Source organism: Gopherus flavomarginatus, chromosome 23 (genome assembly GCF_025201925.1).
Source record: "Gopherus flavomarginatus isolate rGopFla2 chromosome 23, rGopFla2.mat.asm, whole genome shotgun sequence".
In the NCBI taxonomy this organism is placed as follows: Eukaryota; Metazoa; Chordata; order Testudines; family Testudinidae; genus Gopherus; species Gopherus flavomarginatus.
This window is the reverse complement of record NC_066639.1, coordinates 2,259,720-2,267,330: the sequence shown is the minus strand read 5'-3', so window position 1 is coordinate 2,267,330 and position 7,611 is coordinate 2,259,720. Positions and strand designations below refer to the sequence as shown.

The 7,611-nt window shown below is 48.2% G+C and overlaps 1 non-coding gene across 1 annotated transcript; it reads right to left on the bottom strand.

The window, feature by feature from the left end:
- Window positions 1-4,581: 4,581 nt before the first annotated feature.
- TRNAI-AAU (transfer RNA isoleucine (anticodon AAU)) lies at window positions 4,582-4,655 on the bottom strand. The gene has a single exon. It is a non-coding gene; the product is annotated as a tRNA-Ile (tRNA).
- Window positions 4,656-7,611: the final 2,956 nt, after the last annotated feature.

The following is a 7,611-nucleotide window of genomic DNA, read 5'->3' as shown; positions in this document are numbered from 1 at the left end:
AAGAGAGGGTCTGATTTATAGAATGGAGAGGTAAATAGTGGTGTCCCCCTGGGGTCTGTAGTGGGTCCAGCACTCTTCAACATACTCCTAAGTGATCTGGAAAAAGTGGTAAAAACAGTGAGATGGAAACATTTGCAGATGATACAAACCAACTCAAGTTAGTTACATCCAAAAGAGAGTGCAAAGTGTGACAAAGGGATCTCACCAAACTGTGTGACTGGGCAGCAAAAAGGCAGATGAAATTCAATGTGGATAAATGCAATTTAATGCACATGGGAAAACATGATCCCAACTCTACATCTAAACTGATAGGGTCTAAATTTTGCTCTTACAACTTAAGAAAGAGATCTTGGAGTTAGTGTGGTTACTTCTCTGAAAACATCTACTCAATGTGCATTGGCAGTCAAAAAAGCGAGCAAAATGTTGGGAAGTCATTAAGAAAGGGATGGCTAGCAAGACAGAAATATAATATTGCCTGTCTATGAATCTATGGTATGCCCACATCTTGAATATTGGAGCTGGTCCCCCATCTCAAAGAGATATATCGGAATTGGGAAAGGTACGGAAAAGAGCAACCAAAATAATTAGGAATCTTGAACAGTTTCCTTGTGAGGTGAGATTAATAAAACTGAGGGGAGTTTTCAGCTTGGAAAAGAGATGACTAAGGGGGGACGAGGATAGAGATCTATAAAATGATGACAAGTTTGGAGAAAGTAAATAAGGAAGTATCAGAGGGGTAGCCGTGTTAGTCTGGATCTGTAAGGAAGTGTTATTTACTCATAACACATGAACTAACGGTCACCCGATGAAATGAATAGACAGCAGGTTTAAAACAAACCAAAGAAAGTATTTCTTCACCCAACACACAGTCAACCTAGGGAAACTTTGCCAGAGGATGCTGTGAGGGCCAAGACTATAACACCAAAGAACTAGATAAGTTGATGGAGGAGAGGTCCATCATTGGCTATGAGCCAGGATGGGCAGGGATACAAAACCATGTTCTTGAAGTGTCCCTAACCTCTGTTTGCCGGAAGCTGGGAATGGGTGACGGGATGAATTGCTTGATGATTCCCTGTTCTGTCGATTCCCTTGTGGGCACCTGGCATTGCCCACTGTGGGAAGATAGGATTCTAGGGTGGCCGAACCATTGGTCTGATCCAGTGTGGCTGTTCTTATGACCAATAGAGGGTAGTCCCCACCAGCAATATTTATATTTGGTGCACTGAAAGGGCTAACTTTCTAAAGGTGACCAAAATGATTAGTGAAAGTGTTTTGGAGAAAAACACTTAACAGAACAATGTAAGTGAAAATTGGAAGCTGTTGTTTAAGGAGCTTGTTAGATGAGGCATAAGCCACGTTGCATAATTAGTTGAGCTTGCAATGGCCTTCCAGTCAACTCGCTGACATTTCTCCCTCTGCAAATGTGGTACCCATTTTAAAATCTAGGTCCAATCAATTACAGCACATCAGGGAAGATTCTAGGCATCAATGATCTGATCATTGGGTTGATGGAGGTAAACAAGACATTCCCATAAGGCTCCCTCCCTCCCTCTTCCCAAGAGCCATCCTCATCCTCTCTGCCCTTTCTGCTCCACATCCTCTGCAAACTTTCGAAGACAGATGCCTGGTGATGGCCTTTGCTCGTGGGGATGTCGCCTAGTGGTCAGGGTTTTGGTCCCGTGGGACGGGAGGGTGCAGCAGATGGCAGGGGAGCCCAGGGCTTCCCATGGGCTCTGACCCAGGCCACTCTGAGGGCAACACTTCCTACCACCCTGCTATTGTCCAAAGTTTGCGGTTTATCACAGGAAGCTCTGATGGGTGTCAGCTCACTGCTTGGCACCTCTTCTCAGCTGGGCGTGTCATGGCAGCTTTCTCCTTCTTGGGGCGGCAGCTGTCTCAGTTACGCTGACAGATCCGGATTGGTGACTTGTCAGTGGGTGGGGTCGAAGTGGGAATTCAGGAGCTTAGCTCTACAGCATGAACTAAAAGCCACCTGGCTGCTAGCTAAGACTGTAGAAAAGACTCCTTTTCTCTCTCCCTCTAAGTGATCGTGGTGCCACTAGCTGGGACACAGCACCGCACCCTGGAGATGTGTGGGTTACATACGTCCCCTAGCTGAGGAAGCGCATCCTGAGCTTCAGAGAGTTCCCAGCTGTAATCCCAGATGACCCCTGTAACAATTGGCCTCTGGCAGGACACTGCTGAGAGTATCAATTCAGGACAAATTTCTTGGAGCAGGGCAGTCACAGTCCTGCCTTGAATATGAGGCAAGTGTACTAGAGAACCAGAGAGCACAGCTGCTCCGTGTCAGAGCCCCAGAGATCCCGCAGAAATGATGAGCTGCATACCATTCTAGGGGGTGCCCCTGCAACAACCCCACCTGTTGCTTCCCTCCTCCCCCAACCCTTCTGGGCTACAGTGGCAGTGTCTCCCCCCCACCCCCATTTGTGTAATGAAGTAATAAAGAATGCAGGAGTGAGAAACCTGACTTCTTAGTGAGATAAAATGAGGGGGAGGAAGCCTCCAGGTGCTATGATAGTCCAGGCAGGACATTAAACGGTGTGGGGGGGAGAGGAGCCCCGCCTCCCGCTGCTATGATAGTCCAGGCAGTAGAGAATCTTTTCATTAGACTTGAAAGGGCAGGGAGGGGCTGATGGAGCTCAGCCTCTAGTTGCTATGATGGAGGCAGTTACCAGCCGTTCTGTACTATCTGCCAGGAATGACCAGGGGTCATTCTCATTTTTACCCATGTGCCCTGGCCGACCTCACCGAGGCCAGCCAAGAGCACTCACAGGCTGATGGTGACAATGGATAGCAGTCATATTGTACCATCTGCCACCAGGAAGAGGATGCTGGTGTTCAGTGCTACAGCACCTCGTCTACCAGCAGCATGCGGTAGACATAGAGTGACATTGAAAAAAGGTGAGAAACTTTTTTTTCCCTTTTCTTTCAGGGGGCGCAAGGGTGTAAATTGATGACATATACCCTGAAACACCCGGGAAAATGTTTTTGACCCTTCAGGAACTGGGAGCTCAGCCAAGAATGCAAATGCTTTTCAGAGACCGCGGAGATTGTGGGATAGCTGGAGTCCTCAGTACGCTCTCCCTCCCTCCATGAGCATCCATTTGATTCTTTGGCTTTCCGTTACGCTTGTCACGCAGCACTGTGCTGTGGACTCTGTATCATAGCCTGGAGATTTTTTCAAATGCTTTGACATTTCGTCTTCTCTAACGGAGCTGTGATAGAACAGATTTGTCTCCCCATAGAGTGATCAGATCCAGTATCTCCCGTACGGTCCATAGTGGAGCTCTTTTTGGGTTTGGGACAGCATCACTACCTGTGCTGATCAGAGCTCCACGCTGGGCAAACAGGAAATGAAATTCAAAAGTTCGCAGGGCTTTTCCTGTCTACCTGGCCAGTGCATCCGAGTTCAGATTGCTGTCCAGAGTGGTCACAATGGTGCACTGTGGGATAGCGCCCAGAGGCCAATACCGTTGATTTGCAGAGCAGTACAGCAGAATGTCTAACATCTTCTCTTTGCTAAGATAATATTCGGGTTCAACTCCATCATAGCAAACAGAAGTTTCCTCCCCCTGGGCTGCTCTCCAGTACTGAACTTCCTGCACACAGACCATCTGAGACTTGCACAGTGTTACCACACCCTTGCCCTCAACCTGAGTTTTCCTTGTGAGTCACTGCTTTCACTTACCCGTCACTAAGCCCCAGAGTTCACGCAAACATATGCCCCCAGAGTGCTGACAACCCCTATGACAAGAACACACCCTTGGGCACCTTTACTGACAAAGCCTACAACACTCAGCATGGAAATGAGGCAGAATTGGCCCCCAAGTTTCACATGCACCTCTCTGTGTAGCACAAGCACAGCTCTGCCCAGCTGCTCCAACACATCCCTCCATCAGCCAGTCACAGCTATAGCTGACCCTGGGCACACAGCTGGAGGCATGTGGATAGATGCTAGGATTCTCATCTGTCCTGTGTTCACAGATGGGAATCCCAGCAACTATGACTTTCTTAGGTGCCTCCTTCTGACACTTGTCAGAAAAAGCAACCGGTTTCTTTTGGAAGCATTTGCATTGCAAGGCAGAGGCAGTCTTCTCTGTTTCCTCAAAGGATTGACCAAAAGGTGGGAAGAGCGGACACATTTGGCAAAGCACTACTGAGAGCTGCATCTCTAACCTCCACTTTACCTGGCAGGTGCCTTGGCCAGCTTAGCCATGGTGCTGCTGACTGGGACTTTTCTCCCAGCTGCTCCATTTTTCATCAGTGGCAATCAAAAGGAAGGTGACATGACATCTGTGTGTGGACATCCCCAGCAAATCACAAGGACATGGGACACAGAATCTCATGTTGCAGCAATTGCAGTCAAAGCAACCACCATGCTAATACCAGTCACAGCAGCCTTTTCATCAACTCCAGGCTTGTGATTTGATTCTTTCCAATGCTTCTCGCCAAAGAAGCCTTTTCTTTAGCAAGCAATTACTTGTGTTGCCAAGGGAGGTGGTCTCTGCTTCCCAGAAAGACACAGGAAAATGTGAGCGAGGAGACAAAAGCCATACAACAAGGCACCACTGGGAATTGAACCCAGGATCTCCTGTTTATTAAACAGCTGCTTTAGCCAGCTAAGCCATGGTGCCTGCCTCAAGAAAGTATTTGCAACTGTTCTATTTGATGGCCCAGGACAACACCTGCAAATTCCAAAGTACAGATGTTCCCCATTTCCCTCAAGACTTGCAAGGAAGAACTGGCAGGCCAAGCCAGGATGTGTCTCTTACATCCTTATTAATATGTGTGAACAAAGAAATTGTATGTTGCTTCTGCCCAGCCAGATGGGTTTGTTAGTATAATGGAAAAGTGAAGGGATAGAGCTAAAGTGTTACTAGCCTGGCACACACCGATGGGGAAACCTAAGAAAGTGGTGCCAGCCCTTTGATGGGTCAGCTGGCAGAGCAGAGGACTTGAGCTGGCACTCAGGAAGTCATCCTTACGTCGCCCTTGTGACTCCAGCTTGAGGGAGAGCTGCTTTTTCTTCCCCTTGCTGAGAAAGAGCAAGAGAAGAATGAAAGGTCAGGTGGGCCAACTCGGTGCAGAAGCCCAAGCTGTCTTTTCCTGCTGCATAGCCTGAAATGAGGGACTCGTGGCAGTTAAAGGCACTGCTGCACTTTCAGAAAACATCCCACCCCTGCACAAAGGGGGATAGAAGAGCCTGTTAGTCTAGTACGCTCCCAACTGAACTATTTCAGCAGCTGCTAGGTTTCTTTTTGGCCTCCTGCTTTTCTGTGTGGGATGTTTTTTTCAGCTGTGGCACAGAAAAAGGACGTCACTGCGAGCAGCCCATGAAGACAAGATTTACTTTTGCCTTCCTCAGATGGTTGGGGAGAGCGAGGAGCAGCACTATGTGCTCCATGTGTCCTGGTCACTTTCCCCACCTGGGCTGTGCTGTGAGGGGAGCATCAGAAGCTGCTGCTCTCTGCCCTCCCGCTATGCAGCCCAGCTGAGGAAAGTGACCTGGATGCAGGGAGCTCGGATGATGTCGCTTCTCGACCCCACACCCCTGCTAGGGAAGGCTGCTTTGTGCTGTCTTTATGGCTGCACTTTCAGTGATGGAGGTTTCTCTATCCCATTGTTCCAGGGGCCTCCTACTAGATTGCCAGCTGCTTTTCAACTGCAGTGTGGAGACTGCTTGTGTGTGGGGAGAGACAGTGTGTGTGTTGGGGAAGGGTGAGTGTGTTGAGCTAGGTAGGAGGAGATCATTATTATCCCTACTTGAAAGAGGGAGAAGCTAAGGCTGAGAAAGGAGAATTGACTTGTCTTAGGTCACACAACCAGTCAGAGGCAGAGTTGGGAATAGGAACCCAGAGCCCTGATTTTCAAATTTACCTTCGGATCTTGAATTTCAGACATTCAATGACTGGAATAAATTGCTCTCAGAGGAGCTCCAGACCAACAACAGTGCACAGTAATTATTCAGCAAGTATTTGAGGAGAACTGCAATGTTAGAGAGAATCATGAACTGCTCAGAGACAATTAATGCAGAGAAGCAGCAAAATTCATCAAACATAGAACTGGTTCTGACTTATTTCCTTGGTCTTAAAAGAGACCAACAAGGACCTGAGTCTCCTCCCTGTCAATAACCCCCTGCTCAGCCAATCAGGGTAGAGACTGAGGATGGGAGGCTGAGGGATCTCACCAGAGAGCCCAAATAATGGCCCAGGTCACTGGTGGGGATCACTGCCTGAGCACTATTTCAGCCCGACATATTTGGCTGGACTCTCCACAGCGAGAGCTGCAGAGCACTCCCCTGAAAAACACACACACACACGTCTCCTAGTGTTGGGAGGGGAACAGGAGAAAGGAGAAAAGCAAGAGACAAAGAGAAAGGAGGGATGGATGGATGGAGGAAACGGTGAAACAAAAAGGACAAACCCTAATGTCCACAGTGATTCTAAGGGACAAAATCCCAGGTGTGGAATAAAATTCTGCCTCTTTAAGCTCGTGTTTTCCATGCCTAGAATTCAGCTGTCACCAGATGGATCAGACTGAACAGGTTTCAAACCTCCAGGAGGCTCTTACCTTCTAAACAGGGACAGCTGTTTTCTAGTAAAATCACTACAAGAGAAGGAGAAAACTCGAAAGAGGTTCCTTCTGGTGCTCACGTCTGTGAACCCGAATACTCTCTCAGTCCTCAAAGACAGACTTGGAGAAGGAGACTTGCTGAAGCAAAGCCACAGGGGTCTCTGATGTTTCCCTGGTTCCTTGTCCCTGTCCTGCCTGGCTGATGTCAGCATCTCTCTGTGAGGTCACCAGCATCCCATCACCTTTGACCAATAGTCTGAGGTCCTGCAAAAGGCCTTTTTGATGTCACTGCCACACCCCTCCCTTGCTGTGCTAATGTCCTTCCCTGGCCAGACACTTTGGAGGTTTGAGCTACTCCCTGTGAATCACCCCACTCAAGAACCGTTCGTTCTAGGCAGCAAGCCTGCTAGACAGGAAAACATCAGACGCTGTTCCCAATGTTACACTCGGTTTTTCAGAAATGCATCGACTTAATGGCCAGAAGAGACCATTAGAGCATCTAGTCATAAAATCATAGAATATCAGGGTTGGAAGGGACCTCAGGAGGTATCTAGTCCAATCCACTGCTCAAAGCAGGACCAATCCCCAACTAAATCATCCCAGCCAGGGCTTTGTCAAGGCTGACCTTAAAAACTTCTAAGGAAGGAGATTCCGCCACCTCCCTAGGTAACCCATTCCAGTGCTTCACCACCCTCCTAGTGAAAAAGCTTTTCCCTAATATCCAACCTAAACCTCCCCCATTGCAACTTGAGACCATTACTCCTTGTTCTGTCATCAGGTACCACAGAGAACAGTCTAGATCCATCCTCTTTGGAATTCCCTTTCAGGTACTTGAAAGCAGCTATCAAATCCCCCCTCAGTCTTCTCTTCTGCAGACTAAACAAGCCCAATTCCCTCAGTCTTTCTTCATAAGTCATGTGCTCCAGACCCCTAATCATTTTTGTTGCCCTCTGCTGGACTCTCTCCAATGTTTCCACATCCTTCTTGTAGTGTGGGGCCCAAAACTGGACACAGTAC